Raw genomic sequence first — 17,248 nt, 5'->3', positions numbered from 1 at the left:
TTGGGGACCTGCCCTAAAGCCATAACCACGGTGAACTCTTATAGGCACTGATTTTATAGTTTAGCACCTCTCTGTGTTCAATGTTTACTTTCCACCCACCGTCTGAATGCTTCTGTATATATGTATATAGTTTAATATTTAAACAACACATTCAGAACATTCGCTCTCAGGACTGGACTGTGCACCTTACCTCCTTTTGCACTATTTTTCTTCTCTTTCCTTCCTATGTTTTGCATATTTATAGACTGTCGCACTGATACTGGAGTTGCTTTTAATCTCAATATACATGTGTATAATGACAATAAAACACATCCTATTCTATTCAATTCTATTCTATTCTATTCTATTCTAAAAACCTGACTTAATATTTTGATGCCACACAATTATGTATTTATAGTGCTTTAAGATTATTTGTTTTTAAAATCAGATGAATCGCATTAGGAATTTGAATTAATCATGATTAACCGCAGGTTAATACTTACTTGCGTAATTTAAATTAACTCAAACTATATTTTGATTATGTAGAGTCAAAATAAATTGCGTGGTTATTCTGCTAATATACTTTATTGCAAAACATTAATTACGTGAGTTGTTATTTTTGACAGCCTTATTGTTTTGGTTCATCACAAAAATATGAATGTATTGCTCGTATTTGTGAGTGCCTAACTAACAAAATAGAATAGTGTGGATACAAATAAGTAATATTCATGATAATTAGTGTTTGCAGTACACAGCACATCATACATAAAATGAAAAAATAATGACAATAAAGATGATAAACACAATTTAAGTTAATAAATATGCTTCCATGATTGCTAAATCTACACACGGGTAAATGTATACAAATAAGTGAGATTGTTGATTAAAAAAGGTTTGAGTTTGTACAATAGCTAAAACGTGGTGTTGTGTGGGCGTGTGTGGGCGTGCGTGTGCGAGCGTGTGTGCGCTCTCACTCACCCTCTTTTGCCACCATCTGTCCCCAGGACTGGCATCAATGAGTGTACAGACGGGCACTCACTAATAAGCTCAAACAGGCCGCAGTGGGGAGAGGCCACATGAGGACACCCTGCGACAGACGCACCATCACCATGACTTGAGGAGTTCAAGTAAGGCCAAAGACTACTTGAGACACATTAACTTGTGTGAGGAGGACTCTGCTTGCCAGTAACCCTGAGAGACAGGAGACAATGGGGCTCAGAAACGGAGGATTTGGGGAGGAAAAGAGTTTGAATATGGGATGATTAAATGCTGACAGTAAGAACGTAGTTACGCTGCTGAAGTTAGATACCTCAACTATGTCAGGTCAGCAATCCCATCAATACAAGTGCTGCTTTCAGAAAGTAATTACTAAAAATCGGTACAAGAAAATGGGCTAAAGAAAAACTACTAAAGTTAAAGTCGGGATTTTTTCTAAGTGTCAAAAAGTCAGGATTATTTTCTAAATGTAAAAATATCTGGATTTTATTTCTAAGTGTCAAAAAAATCTGGATTTTTTTTTGGTCAAAAAGTTTTTTCTAAGTGTCAAAAAGTTGGGATTTTTTTCTAAGTGTCAAAAAGTCTGGATTTTGCTGTCAAAAAGTCTGTTTTTTTCTAAGTGTCAAAAAGTCTGGATTTCTTTTGTCAAAAAGTCAGGATTTTTTCTAAGTGTCAAAAAGTTGGAAATTTTTCTAAGTGTCAAAAAGTTGGAAATTTTTCTACGTGTCAAAAAATTGGGATTTTTTTCCAAATATCAAAAAGTAGGACATTTTTCTGTCAAAAAGTCAGGTTTTTTTTAAGTGTTAAAAAGTCAGGATTTTTTTGGTCAAAAAGGCAGAATTTTTTTGTAAGTGTCAAAAAATCTGGATTTTTTCTAAATTTCAGAAAGTCTGGATTTTTTCTCAGTGTCAAAAAGTCTGGATTTTTTCTGTCAAAAAGTCAGAATTTCTTTTGTCAAAAAGTCTGGATTTTTTCTAAGTGTCAAAAAGTCTGGATTTTTCTGTCAAAAAGTCAGGTTTTTTTCTAAGTGTTAAAAAGTCGGGATTTTTTTGGTCAAAAAGGCAGGATTTTTTGTAAGTGTCAAAAAATCTGGATTTTTTCTAATTGTCAAAAAGTCAGGATTTTTTCAGTCAAAAAGTCGGAATTTCTTTTGTCAAAAAATCGGGATTTCTTTTGTCAAAAAGTCTGGATTTTTTCTGTCAAAAAGTCTGAAGATTTCTGTCAAAAAGTCGGAATTTCTTTTGTCAAAAAATCTGGATTTCTTCTGTCAAAAAGTCTGGATTTTTTCTCAGTGGCCTAGAGTGTCTGCCTTGAGATCGGTAGGTTGTGAGTTCAAACCCCGGCCGAGTCATACCAAAGACTATAAAAATGGGATTACGCATTACCTCCCTGCTTGGCAGGGAGGTAATGCGTAATGCGTATTTTTTTTGTCAAAAAGTCGGGATTTCTTTTGTCAAAAAGTCGGGATTTTTTCTAAGTGTCAAAAAGTCGGGATTTTTTCTGTCAAAAAATCAGGATTTTTCTGTCAAAAAATCGGGATTTTCTGTCAAAAAATCTGGATTTTTTGTAAGTGTCAAAAAGTCGGGTTTTATTGTAAGTGTCTAAATGTCGGGATTTTTCTGTGTAAAAGTCGGGATTTATGTAAGTGTCAAAAAGTCGGGATTTGATAATAATTAATGGGAGCTATTCACTTGGTGACAGAGTAAAGCCACCCCCAAATGTGACACTTTTGATAGTGCTATTGCTTGTATTCCGTCACATGACTCCTTCACGGAAGTGAAAACCAGTGGTGGTCATTCAAGCCAAGTACAGCAAGTACAGCAAGCAGCGTGTGAACTATGGGAGTACAAAAGAGGCTTAGATCTTCCTGCAAAATGCAGATACCAGCAAAAAAAAAGAATGTTGCCTATAATTCACAATCCGTATGTAAGACAAGCACACATGTTTTCTTTTTTCATGCATTCTAACTAGTAAATACATGCGATCAAAAGTCTGCTTACAATGGAGCCTATGGAAGTCGCTATATCCTGCCCACAAAACCCTAAACACCTCCATTAAGGTTTTATATACATGATGCAAGTATATATGTAATGTAGTAACAGACTCATTCATAATAACATGTAATATTTACATATTTTGGTCATTTTAAGCATACGGCAGCACATTAATTTTCCCAAACACATCACTACGTTTGCTTTTTCCTTCAACAACATCACTGATTATTACTCACTGCAGACTTCCTGAGAGCCAACAAACATAATAAAATGTCACTCACTGTACAATGTCTGCTGTCATTAGGATGCCGACTGATAGGAAGTTGACATATTCTTGTTTGGATGAAAAACGACTCATAATCCTCGCGAAGAGAAAACGGGGGTCTGTTTGTGTCTCTCGCCATTACCGGGTCTAAATTGGATGCCAAAGTTGAACTACTATCAAGAAGAGAGGCATTATTTATGACCTACAGTGAACTTTCACGAGCTCCGAGACGAGAAGATATCTCACCGCTAAAAATAGTTTGTAATTAAAGTTATCATTGTTGTTGCATTTGAAACAATTGTATTGTTGATAATAGAGGTAATTATTGTTTCTATTCATTGTCAATAGTGCTATTTATATTGGTAATTGTATTGCTCCATTTGTAGTATAATAATGTTTATTGTCATTTATGTGTTATTAATATTTACTTCATTCACTAACTGCTTCTTTGCTATCACTTCATCTCATATTTGTACATATCCTACTTGCTGATGTTGTCCTGTTGTGTGATTTTTATTGTCGTTGTTGTGGTTGTCTCTCTCTTTTATCCCCCTCTTGTCCCGGCAATTTCCCCCTCTGTCTTCCTTTTTTTTCTTCTTTCTATCCAAACATTAATATAAATCCGTTTAATAAAAATACAAATAAGGTAACAAGAAAAGTATCCCACACTTTTTTTTTGTAAAGTAAATCTGAACAGCAAGTATGGGCATCTACATCAACAATATATGATTTGCCTGAGAAGCTGGACAGGACAAAAAATAAAAATAAAAACCTTGTCTGCGTTAGCGCTTAAAATAACAATATCACTAATACTTGGTTAATATTCATGTCACAAAATGTAAATGGAGTATTGTTGGTGCTCATTGGGTGGTTGTTTATTTGTTTTTATGGGTGGAATAGAGGACCTCCTGTTATGAATTGGTCAAGGGGGGAGACCCCGGGATGCAGAGACGGGAGGCAAGTTTGAAAATACAAAAAGTCATGAATTTAATAAGTCCAAACGGTACAACAAAAGGCGATGGCGCAGAAGTGCACACCATGAATATTAACAAAACAGGTTCCTCGGTGGTTGGCAGGAGGGGCAACCAGGGTGCACCAAGCACTGCAATAAGTCTTTGCTGCCTCAGGGAGGCTAGGGAACAAACACAATAATTTAGCAATAACAGGACAGGGAAAGCAACATACCATGAGGCGAAGTGGGCACATGCACGTGCGCAGTACAGGAAACAATGACCAGCAAGGTCAAGCTGTGGGTGACGAGACTAAATACTGGCGGGCTAATTGTGAGCAGGTGTGTCACCAGGTCCGCCCCTCGTCGAGGACGTATCACTAAAACAGGTGCAGACAAAAAAAAGAAGGTAGGAACACACTAAAAACACAACACCTCCTATTGACTCTATTGTAAGCTGACTTTTATTTATGTTTATTTATGAGTTAGAATGCATTATAAAAAGTCTTCTTGTCTCACATAATGATTGTGAATGATTGGCAAATTTCCCCCCAAAGAGTGCAGTTCCCCTTTAAATTGCGTTCAAAAATGTGACTTACAAGCATCCCCGCCGCCAGATGGTGTAGCGAATGCCACAGCGAACCCCTTAAGATCTACCCAAAACATCTGGTCTTCATCGCTAGCATTAGCTTATAGCTACAGATGGACATCATTTTACTTTTTTTAACCATTGAAACAAAGAAGCGTGTGTGTGAAGGACAGTGCTGAAAAGACTGAGCGAATGGTATTCATTAAATAAATAAAAAAAATCATTACAAATACGATTGAGCAGCAGTTGGAACCTAGTCTGCACCATACTGAAGCAGAAGGAGAAAATAACATTAACAATTTGTTTTTCAAATATCTAAATTGGCCCACATTTATCAATAAAATTTGGAGACGCTGCTGATGGTGTGTTTGACTGAGAAGCAGCTAAAATTAGATACCTTACAAGTCCACTTTCCAAGGTGAATAATGGACATTATTATGACATTATTTAATAAAACTACTGTATTTGTTAGTAGTACAATATATCGTATTGTTTTTTATACATTATTAATTATCTAAACCAGGGGTGTCAAACGTACGGCCCGTGGGCCGGATCAGGCCCGCGGACAGGATTTATCCGGCCCGCGGGATGAGTTTGCTAAGTATAAAAATGAACCAAAATTTTTGAATGAAAGAAACTGCTGTTCTAAATGTGTCCACTAGATGTCACAATAGCAATTATTTGCGTCTTTGTAGATTATGCTACATATGTAAAAAAATAAAATAAACCACATGATGTTAGTGCACCAGTTAAGGAAAATGAGCAAACTTACATGAATGACATCCTGTAATTTGATTTTGATATAATTTTTTTAATCGTAATAGATTGAAAATTAACACCAATGAGTTGACTGATGAACATTATCACATAATGTATTCAGAAAATATAAATAACGACAAATAAAGATAGAATACTATTAACCGCAACATGTAAGTGTAAAAAAAAACAACAACAACAACATTATGATTTGTACATTTTCAGAATTTTCTTGTTTCTTGTTGTTTCTTGCAAATCTATTTTTAAACAAAGAAAACAATCTGAATTTGTCTTTATTTTTAAGTTATCGTGCCGTGATTTTACCTGTCCGGCCCACCTGGGAGTAGATTTTTCTCCATGTGGCCCCCGATCTAAAATGAGTTTGACACCCCTGATCTAAACGCTATTTATTTGGGTTTTTTTTTAAAGGCATGTTACTTGTTAAAATTATTGTGTTTTTGAGGGGCAAAAAATGATTAAGTTGATTTTTTTTTGTGTGTGTTTTTTTTGTCCTGTCCAGCTTCTCAGGCAAATCATATTGTTGATGTAGATGCCCATATTCTCTATAAAAGAGAAGTGTAGGATACTTCTCTTGTTGCCTTATTTGTATTTGAGTTTATTAAATGGATTTATATTAATGTTTGGTGCAGCCGGGCCGGAGCAGGAGGGGATAGAAAGAGAAATAAAGGCAGACAGAGGGGGAAATTGTGGGGACAAGAGGGGACAAGACAAAGAAACAACAACAACAGAACAACATCAGCAAATAGGATATGTACAAATATGATGGTAAAAGTGATTACAAAGAAGCAGTTAGTGAAATAAATATTGATAACACAGAAATTGCAATGAGCATTATTACACTACAAATGGAGCAATACAAATACCAATAGAAATATCACTATTGATAATGAATAATAACAATAATTACCTCTCTTATCAACAATACAATTGTTTCAAATGCAACAATACATATATGTAATGATAACTTGAAAAACAAAAGAAAGCAGATACATGGAGGGGAAGAAAGAGAAGTGAACTGTATTATCCTTGTAGATTGTTATAGTCACAAGTTGATTAAGTTGATTTCAACTCATTTCAATGGGCAATGTTGATTTGAGATACGAGTGTTTTGAGTTACAAGCTCTGTAATGGAAACACATTGAACTACTAAATTGAGGTATTAGGTTTGAAGCTATTATATTATTATATATACCGTATTTTTCGGAGTATAAGTCGCTCCGGAGTATAAGTCGCACCGGCCGAAAATGCATAATAAAGAAGGAAAAAAACATATATAAATCACACTGGAGTATAAGTCGCATTTTTGGGGGAAATTTATTTAATAAAACCCAACACCAAGAATAGACATTTGAAAGGCAATTTAAAATAAATAAAGAATAGTGAACAACAGGCTGAATAAGTGTACGTTATATGACGCATAAATAACCAACTGAGAACGTGCTTGGTATGTTAACGTAACATATTATGGTAAGAGTCATTCAAATAACTATAACATATAGAACATGCTATACGTTTACCAAACAATCTGTCACTCCTGATCGCTAAATCCCATGAAATCTTATACGTCTAGTCTCTTACGTGAATGAGCTAAATGATATTATTTGATATTTTACGGTAATGTGTTCATAATTTCACACATAAGTCGCTCCTGAGTATAAGTCGCACCCCCGGCCAAACCATGAAAAAAACTGTGACTTATAGTCTGAAAAATACGGTAGACACAACACTTACGATAAACATGTGACTAATATAATGGTATACTAGTTTAGAAACAAAACATTTCAAGGTTTGTAAAGTTATATCTGAACATTCTCGATAGTCACCAGTGCAGTTTTATAGGGGGGGAAAGGTGATGACTATTCTAAGGGCCCACACAGCTAGGCCCCAGTAGCCTTTACTACAAAATGATTATGCATACACTGAACTAAAATATAGTCATACGAATGAATCCGAACTAAAACAAATCCACAAGTCATACACTATTTTAATTTTAAATAATGTAAATAACCCCCTTTGCCCCTACTTAACAAATGGTTTGGTCCACACCGCTGTTTCCTCTAAGGTGTGCGCCTGCGCATACAGACAATCTAAGCAGCGCACAACCATTCAAATCCAACCTAAACTCCAAAAAATTAAATTAAATAAATTACAATGAATTCTGTACCATTTTCCACAAGTGGTCACACCAGATAAAACAATGACGTAGTCAGCCGTTTATTAAGGAGGCGATCCAAAGAGGTGGTCCGCATCAACAATCATTTTATTGAGCAAAACGGATTACTGTCGGCCGTAACCACATCAAAACAACGTCAGCAACAAAACTACAATGTAGCAAACATGGACACTTTCTGCCGTGATCACACCAAAACAAACAAACCAGCCGATCTCTTTCATTTGCGCTAAAAAGACGCACACACTCTGCTCAGCCAGTGATGCGTTCACAGCCACAAACACAGTCGGACAACTCCAACACCTCACGTAAACTCTCACTGTCAGGTCGTTGCAATGTGATACGGTTCACATGCAGCCGATCACTGTCATTAACATCGTGTTATGTGTACGTGTTGCTCTGTTTCAGGTTAGCTTATAACGGAAAAATCAGTTAAAAGAGTTAAATGCTGCATGCTAACTCTTATTTTGACCAAATGAACAAGCACTGTATTGTACATCCAAACTCCACACACACATGTGTGCTTATTCTAGTGTCATGTATTAAAACATTTTATTTTTTACATGCTGTTCCTAGATTAAATACATGCTAATTAAAAAAGAAAAACTGCATATTTTACTGACAAAAAGTTGTACAATTTAGCCCATGTTTTTATTTTCATTGTCAGTGGGCCAAATCATTTATATTATAAAATAATATAATAACCGGTATATTTGATTATTATATTCATATTCAAGTGAATGAGAAGTTGTATTATCTTTTAAATGTATATTATGGCCACTTTATATTGAATTTGTTGTGACTATTGTGTAAAAAAAATAAAAAATAAAATAAAGAAATATAATTCTCAAAACAAAACCAAATTATTGATGGTGTTTTTCTAGATATGTTAATCCCATTTTTAGAAAGTCAAAACCCTAATCAAGTTTTTTACATGTGTTAAAAATAAAGCTGCTTTCAACCAAATCCATGCAATAATTAGTTTTAGTGTATGTAAACGTACCAAGTGTGAGTGTGTTGCGGTGTTAATGCCACACAATTATGTCATGTTATTGTTTGTGCTGTCAAATGGTACATTTTCAAAATCAGATTAGTCACACTTTTGAATTTGGATTAATCGTGATTAATCCCAGGCTATTTCGCAGTTGCTTTTAAATAATAAAAAACAATTACAAAAATTATATATATATATATATATATATATATATTTATATATATATATATATATATATATATATATATATATATATATATATATATATATATATATATATATATATATATATATATATATATATATATATATATATATATAAATATATATATATATATATATATATATATATATATATATATATATATATTAGCATGTACAGTATAGTCAAAATAAATTGTGTGAATTGTGTGAATAATTAAATACATGATTGATGCGATATTTTTTTTTAGATTAATCATGAATTAACTTGTTTTTATAATATTTTATTTTTCATTGTCATTCTATTTTGATTAACTTAGTTACATGATCTTTTAAATCTATAGTATGGCCACTTTATATTGAATTTGTTGTGACTATTGTGTAAAAAACAAAAAAAACAATAAACCTTTTTTTTCTCAAAACAAAACCAAATTATTGATGGTGTTTTTCTAGATATGTTAATCCCATTTTTAGAAAGTCAAAACCCTAATCAAGTTGTTTACATGTGTTAAAAATGAAGCTGCTTTCAACCAAATCCATGCAATAATTAGTTTTAGTGCACGCAAACCTACCAACTGTGAGTGTGTTGGGGTGTTAATGCCACACAATTATGTCATGTTATTTTTTGTGCTGTCAAATGGTATATTTTCTAAATCAGATTAGTCACACTTTTGAATTTGGATTAATCGTGATTAATCACAGGTTATTACTCACTTGCTTAAAAAAAACAAGAAAAAAACATATATATATATATATATATATATATATATATATATATATATATATATATATATATATATATATATATATATATATATATATATATATATATATATATATATATATATATATATATATATATATATATATATATATATATATATATATATATATATATATATCAGCATGTACAGCATGCCTTATCTTCAACAGACCAGGTTGTCAATGAAATTAGATTTGTTTAAAGGGTTTTTTAAACCAGGCCCAGTCCAGATAATGTCCAAGTCGGACTCAGCAACACACACCTTCATTCATGTACACAGAAAAAAATTAGGGAACACAACAGATTGCATATAATTTATAAACAAAACACTTTGCATTCCATTCGAAAGGACGTTCCCTTTAGATTTCCGATCCTTAACATTTTACATTTATCATAATTAAGCTTAAGGCCAGATTGCTGTGAAAATATGTCCAAAAGATTAAGAAGGTTCCGCAAACAATGAGGAAAAATCTTATCTTTGTGAATCAGCCTTTTCTGACATGAACTTCATCAAGAACAAACACAGAACACGCCTCACTGATGCACATCTGCAAGACTCACTCAGAGTTGCAGTGTCAAGTTACACACCAGAGTACAACACACTAGTTAACAGCATGCAATGCCAGGCTTCCCACTAACTGACAAAGAAACAGATAACAGATTTGGTGTCCAGTTCAAAGTGTGACATGATTTAAAAATTTGAGAGTTGACTTTTGTATTTTACATGAGTTATTATTTGTACAAACATGGTGCAAAGTAATTCATGATTTGTTAAAAAATGTTAGTGGCTAGCTAGTTAAAATGGGATATTGTGATTTCACAAGACTGTCTTAGAAGTGATCATTTGAAAATGTTCAATTTGAAAAATGTGCACTTAGAGAAAATGTAAAAATAAAGTGTTGCATATTGATATTTATCTGTTTCTATATATATTTATTGTGAGAAATCATTAAGATGATCAGTGTTTCCACAAAGATAAATATCATTAATTATTAATAATAACAGAGTTAAAGGTAAATTGAGCAAATTGGCTACTTCTGGCAATTTATTTAAGTGTGTATCTAACTGGTAGCCCTTCGCATTAATCAGTACCCAAGAAGTAGCCCTTGGTTTCAAAAAGGTTGGTGACCCCTGCTCTAGTCCTTCACTCTCACGTTCCTCAACCACAAATCTTTCATCCTCGCTCAAATTAATGGGGTAATCGTCACTTTCTCGGTCCGAATCGCTCTGGCTGCATTGTAAACATGTGAGGAGCCTTTCAACCTGTGACGTCACGCTACTTCCGGTACAGGCAAGGCTTTTTTTTTATCAGCGACCAAAAGTTGCGAACTTTATCGTCGATGTTCTATACTAAATCCTTTCAGCAAAAATATGGCAATATCGCGAAATGATCAAGTATGACACATAGAATGGATCTGCTATCCCCGTTTAAATAAAAAAAAATCATTTCAGTAGGCCTTTAAAGAATACAATTTATTGATATGATAAAAACAGTTTTTTCAAATAGCGCAAGACCATTCACGCCGTATTTTTGGCTGTTTATGTGAGACGTTGAGGTTTTGTTTTTTTGTCAGTCAAAAAAAAACATTACAAGACGCCTTTCTGAATCATCGTAGGAACAAGGCGATTCGCAAGATGTAACAGATTATTATAGCATGCTAGCCTGTTGCCGATTGGCTGGCAACAGCAGTTCATACAAGTTGAGCGCTGTTTGATTTAGATCAGGTCGTGGAAGGTGAAGCCGAGAATTGGCAAGAGGCAGATTTTTTTTTTTTATCCCCTATTCTTTTTCCTTCAAGGTGGGAGACTTGAAAGGGACGGGAGGCAGTCAGCTTTAAAACTTGTTATACATCTGTTTTGCCGGCTAGTCCTCGAAGATATTTCATCAGTTGTGGTTTCTGGAACCCTGCCACGTCAAAAAGTAAGCAGCCGAAAAGGAGGGATGGGGGAGCGGGGGGTTGGGGGGGGCTGTTTTCCCAGATCCGCATTGTCCTCGCATGAACCCGGAGTCGCTGCCAAGAACTCCAGCAAAGTTGAAAGGAGGTAAAAGTAGGAATACGTCTCCGTGTGTTCGCAGTCGTGGCAACAAAAGAGTAATTCCTCACAGCAGATTTGGTAACAGCAGGTGGGAATGTTTTTTGTTGTGTTTTTTTTTTTTTCCTTCATATTTCGGTTTTCTTCTGAGAACGGCAAAAAAAAAAAAGAAGAAGTACAGATGATACAGAGGCATTGATGCAGGGCCGGAGAGGTGGAGGGTGGGGGCGGGGATGGATACAAAGTGAAAGAACGTAAATGTCCGTCTGATAATGAAACGGGCTTAAAAGTATGAGGAGGAACATTCCGGTTAGCTGCTAAGGTCATTACAGTTCACCTGAGGGGTTTTCTCCTGCCAATATTTTGCAATTCTTTTATATTGCATTTCATTGATATAAGTAAACATTATATTACTTGATTTAAACTAAAAGTTATTTGGGTTTCCTATTTACAGTGCATCTGTAAAGTATTTATAGCATTTTTTGATTGATTGATTGAGACTTTTATTAGTAGATTGCACAGTGAAGTACATATTCCGTACAATTGACCAATAAATGGTAACACCCGAATAAGTTTTTCAACTTGTTTAAGTCGGTGTCCACTTAAATTGATTCATGATACAGATATATATACTATCATATATACTATCATCATAATACAGTCATCACACAAGATAATCACATTGAATTATTTACATTTTACAACATTTACAACATATTTACAACATTTTTCCTGATTTTGTTATGTTACAGCCTTATTCCAAAATGGGAATGAATTCATTTGTGTCTTTAAAATTCTACAGACAATATCCCCATAATGAAAATGTGAAAAAGTTTTTTTTTAATTGTAATATTAGAAACAAAAAAGTAAGACATCACATGTACAAACCCCAAAACCAGTGAAGTTGGCACATTGTGTATGTGGAGGGGGCGTGGCCTGAAAGCCTTCCACGGAACGGGGCGTGCAAGGACCGGCCTCGAAGACAGCGACAGGTGAGTAGATGGCCCAGGTGGGCCTTGTTATCTAATCACCTGTCGCCTTTATTAGCAGCAGCAGGACGAGACACGGGGTGGGAGTTGGAGCCCGAGAAAGACACACGGACTCAGACACGCTGGACTGAAAAGTCTGCAAATATATTGCTGGAAAGCAACCCCTGAATGAAAATAAAAGACTGTTACCTCAGACTGCCGGGCTCACGAGAATAATCTTTGTGTCAGGAGAACTCACAGGAGGGCAACGTCCACAGTGTAATTCGTAAAGAAAAACAGAATACAATGATTTGCAAATCCTTTTCAACTTATATTCAATTGAATAGACTGCAAAGACAAGATATTTAATGTTCGAACTGAGAAACTTAATATTTCTTTGCAAATAATCATTAACTTAGAATGTAATGGCAGCAACACATTGCAAAAAAGTTGGCACTGGGGCATTTGTACCACTGTGTTACATGACCTTTCCTTTAAACAACACTCAGTAAACGTTTGGGAACTGAGGAGACCAATTTTTTAAGCTTTTCAGGTGGAATTCTTTTCAACAGTCCGGGGTCTCAGTTTCTTCGTATTTCACACATTTTCAATGGGAGACAGGTCTGGACTACAGGCAGGCCAGTCTGGTACACACACTTTTTTTTACTATGAAGCCATGCTGTTGTAACTCGTGGCTTGGCATTGTCTTGCTGAAATAAGCAGGGGCGTCCATGATAACGTTGTTTGGATGGCAACATATGTTGCTCCAAAACCTGTATGTACCTTTCAGCATTAATGGCACCTTCACAGATGTGTAAGTTACCCATGCCTTGGGCACTAATACACCCCCATACCATCACAGATGCTGGCTTTTCAACTTTGCGCCTATAACAAACCAGATGGTTCCTTTCCTCTTTGATCCGGAGGACACGACGTCCACAGTTTCCAAAAACAATTTGAAATGTGGACTCGTCAGACCACAGAACACTTTTCCACTTTGTATCAGTCCATCTTAGATGAGCCCGAGCTCATCTAAGATGGACTGATGCAAAGCGAAGCTGGCGGCGTTTCTGGGTGTTGTTGATAAATGGCTTTCGCCTTGCATAGTTTTAACTTGCACTTGCAGATGAAGTGACAAACTGTTACTGACAGTGGTTTTCTGAAGTGTTCCTGAGTCCATGTGGTGATATCCTTTACACACTGATGTCGCTTTTTGATGCAGTACCTCCTGAGGGATCGAAGGTCCGTAATATCATCGTTTACGTGCAGTGATTTCTCCAGATTCTCTGAACCTTTTGATAATATTACGGACCGTAGATGGTGAAACCCCTAAATTCCTACCAATATCTCGTTGAGAAATGTTGTTCTTAAACTGTTCGTCAATTTGCTCACGCATTTGTTCACAAAGTGGTGACCCTCGCCCCATCCTTGTTTGTAAATGACTGAGCATTTCATGGAAGCTGCTTTTATACCCAATCATGGCACCCACCTGTTCCCAATTAGCCTGTTCACCTGTGGGATGTTCCAAATAAGTGTTTGATGAGCATTCCTCAACTTTCTCAGTCTTTTTTGCCACTTGTACCAGCTTTTTTGAAACATGTTGCAGGCATGAAATTCCAAATGAGCTAATATTTACAAAATATAACTGTAGCGGCCCACTTGGATTAATGACACAAGATGCAGAGAGCTACGACTGGTGCAACTTTAATTCTCTCCTCCTTTTCTCCTCACAATTTTGACACTGTGAAAACTATGAAGATGGACAGAAAATACAAATGCCATCATACCATATTTCCACAAACAAAACATAAATCATGTTTACATTTTTAAACTTATAAACAAATCTTTTTAGTAAACTTAAATAATGAATGTTCACATGAATTAACCTTAATTACAAGTTACAGCTCTTATTTAAATAAAAATAATGACATTTTCCCGTTTGTTTTAAATGAAATGAACCACTTGTTTTACAATACATAAACCATTAGTCTCCTCCTACCTCCTTCCGCTTCCAAGGGCGCTAAGTTAGCTCAGCTAGTTAGCCTAGCTTCCACACACAACTCGTAGTGACTCTCCTTACAATGTGACGTATAAACAACACAAACACGAGGCACAATAAAATAACCTCTCACAAATGTTCACACAGAATATGAGAAACATATATTTGTCAGCATGTTTTACCAGTCCTGGAGTAACGTGAGTATGCTGTTGTCAGACGGAACGGCGGCAGGAAGTCAAGCATCAGCATTAAAGGAAGTAACAGAATAAGAGTGGGCTCTTCAAAATAAAGGCACAAAAAAAACCGTAACATGACAGAACTGCATTTTTCTCATGAATAAAATTTGCTGCCATTTACAATAACAACGTTTTCCAGTTCGAACATTAAGCATCTTGTCTTTGCAGTCTATTCAATTGAATATAAGTTGAAAAGGATTTGCAAATCATTGTGTTGTCTTTTTATTTACGATTTACACAATGTGCCAACTTCACTGGTTTTGGGGTTTGTACATAAATATTCAGACCCTTTGCTCAATACTTTGTTGATGCACCTTTGGCAGCAATTACAGCCTCAAGTCTTTTTGATTATGATGCCACAGCCTTTGGCACACCTATCTTTGGGCAGTTTTACCCATTCCTCTTTGCAGCACCTCTCACGCTCCATCAGGTTGGATGGGAAGTGTTGGTTTTTATCCAAAAAACAGAACAGGAGAGCAAAATCGCCAGCAGAAGGCACAGCAGGGCAGACAATTAACAATTTTTTAAACTGTTTCGAATAACATTTTTCCCAAATTCTACGAATATTTCTAGTTACTGTCGCATGAATACAAAATTAAGTCACAAGATGTCTGCCAATTTAGATATTATTTTAACGTCCTTGATTGGCGTCTTTGGCTTACTCTGTTTCAGTGTTTCCCAGGCAAGCTGTGCTATGCTCTACATTAGGGGTGTCAAACGTAAGGCCCGAGGGCCGGATCAGGCCCACGAACAGGTGTTATCCGGCCCGCGGGATGAGTTTGTTAAGTATAAAAATGAACCTGAAATTTTTGAATGAAAGAAGCAGCTGTTCTAAATGTGTCCACTGGATGTCACAATAGCAATTCTTTGTATCTTTGTAAATGATGCTACATATGTACAAAATAAACCACATGATGTTAGTGCACCAGTCGAGAAAAATGATCAAACTACATAAATAACATTCTGTAATTTGATTTCGATATACTTTTTTTTATCTTGATAGACTGAAAATGAACACCAATGACTTGACTGATGAACATTATCACATCATTTATCTAGAAAGTATAAATAACGACGAATAAAGATAGAATACTTTTAACCGCAATATGTAAGTGTAAAAAAACAACAACAACATTATGATTTGTACAATTTCAGAATGTGCTAGTTCTATTTTTAAACAAAGAAAACAATATGAAGCTGTCTTTATTTTTAAGTTATCGTGCCGTGATTTTACCAGTCCGGCCCACTTGGGAGTAGATTTTTCTCCATGTGGCCCCCGATATAAAATTAGTTTGACACCTCTGCTCTACACACTCGGTCTTGTTTTTGATGATTAATTTCTCTGATTCAATGAATATAATCTGCTTCGTCTTGCAGTCGAACATAATCTTATCCCAAAATGGAATTCTGAAACAAACTTTTGAACACAGTTCGAGACTGGAACAAAGTCATTTTCTTGACATTGTGAAAATAATTAATTTGTTCCAGGCTCAAAGTGTTGCCATCAATCCTTTACTAATTGTGCAGGCAGCTGTGTAGGTACCATTTTTAGAGGTTGAATTAAACTGGAATAAAATAAAACTACTAAACCTTTAAAGATGCCTGACAAACATGATGGTTAGTGAAAATTTGCCGTCTACCCCGGGACTCCTCTCCAGTAGCATCACACACACACACACACGCACACACACACACACACACACACACACACACACACACACACACACACACACACACACACACACACACACACACACACACACACACACACACACACACACACACACAATCAATGTCAACATGCTATTTAATCTAGCTGTATGTACATATTGCATCATTATGCCCCATTGATAGGTATATTTGAGCTAATTTAATATCCTTTACTTTTATCCTCTTTGTATATAATTTAGTTTTGCATGTCTCATCAAGCATAATCTGTATGTAATATTGGCTGCATTTCAGATAGTCGTGTGTGTGCCATGTTGTTCCAGACCACAGCAAACGTTACCTAGCTTGCCAAAGATTGTAATGAATCCATTAGAAGAAGACAGCCTGCCGTTTCCTTTAACTTGGACACACACATCTTTACCTTTGGCCATTCTAAGCCAGTAATTTCCAGGAGTTATCTCACCCTCTGAAAATCCTCCGTTTTACTAATGTTTTCCAACGTTGTAAAAATGTGTAGAATAAATATTACATTTCAACATTTCTGTCAACGAAGATTTGCTTCAGCCTGCGACACATAGTCATTTTGATAGTAGGCTATTATAGCAAATATAGACATGTCATGTGTTGCCTTCATTATTAGACTTATATATGACTTTTAAAGTCATT

General features: G+C 35.5%; 1 long non-coding RNA gene across 1 annotated transcript in view; it reads right to left on the bottom strand.

The window, feature by feature from the left end:
- Nucleotides 1-14,898, bottom strand: part of LOC133645612 (uncharacterized) — a 101,597-nt gene extending 86,699 nt beyond the window's left edge. Inside the window, exons 1-2 of the long non-coding RNA XR_009825156.1 lie at nucleotides 14,861-14,898; nucleotides 958-1,170 (exon numbers count right to left, since the gene is read on the bottom strand). This is a non-coding gene — a long non-coding RNA (uncharacterized LOC133645612). The remainder of the gene's footprint in view (nucleotides 1-957; nucleotides 1,171-14,860) is intronic.
- Between the last annotated feature and the right edge of the window lie 2,350 nt (nucleotides 14,899-17,248).

This window comes from Entelurus aequoreus, linkage group LG03 (genome assembly GCF_033978785.1).
Source record: "Entelurus aequoreus isolate RoL-2023_Sb linkage group LG03, RoL_Eaeq_v1.1, whole genome shotgun sequence".
NCBI lineage: Eukaryota > Metazoa > Chordata > Actinopteri > Syngnathiformes > Syngnathidae > Entelurus > Entelurus aequoreus.
The sequence above is the reverse complement of the archived record's forward strand: the minus strand, read 5'-3'. Positions and strand labels throughout refer to the sequence as shown.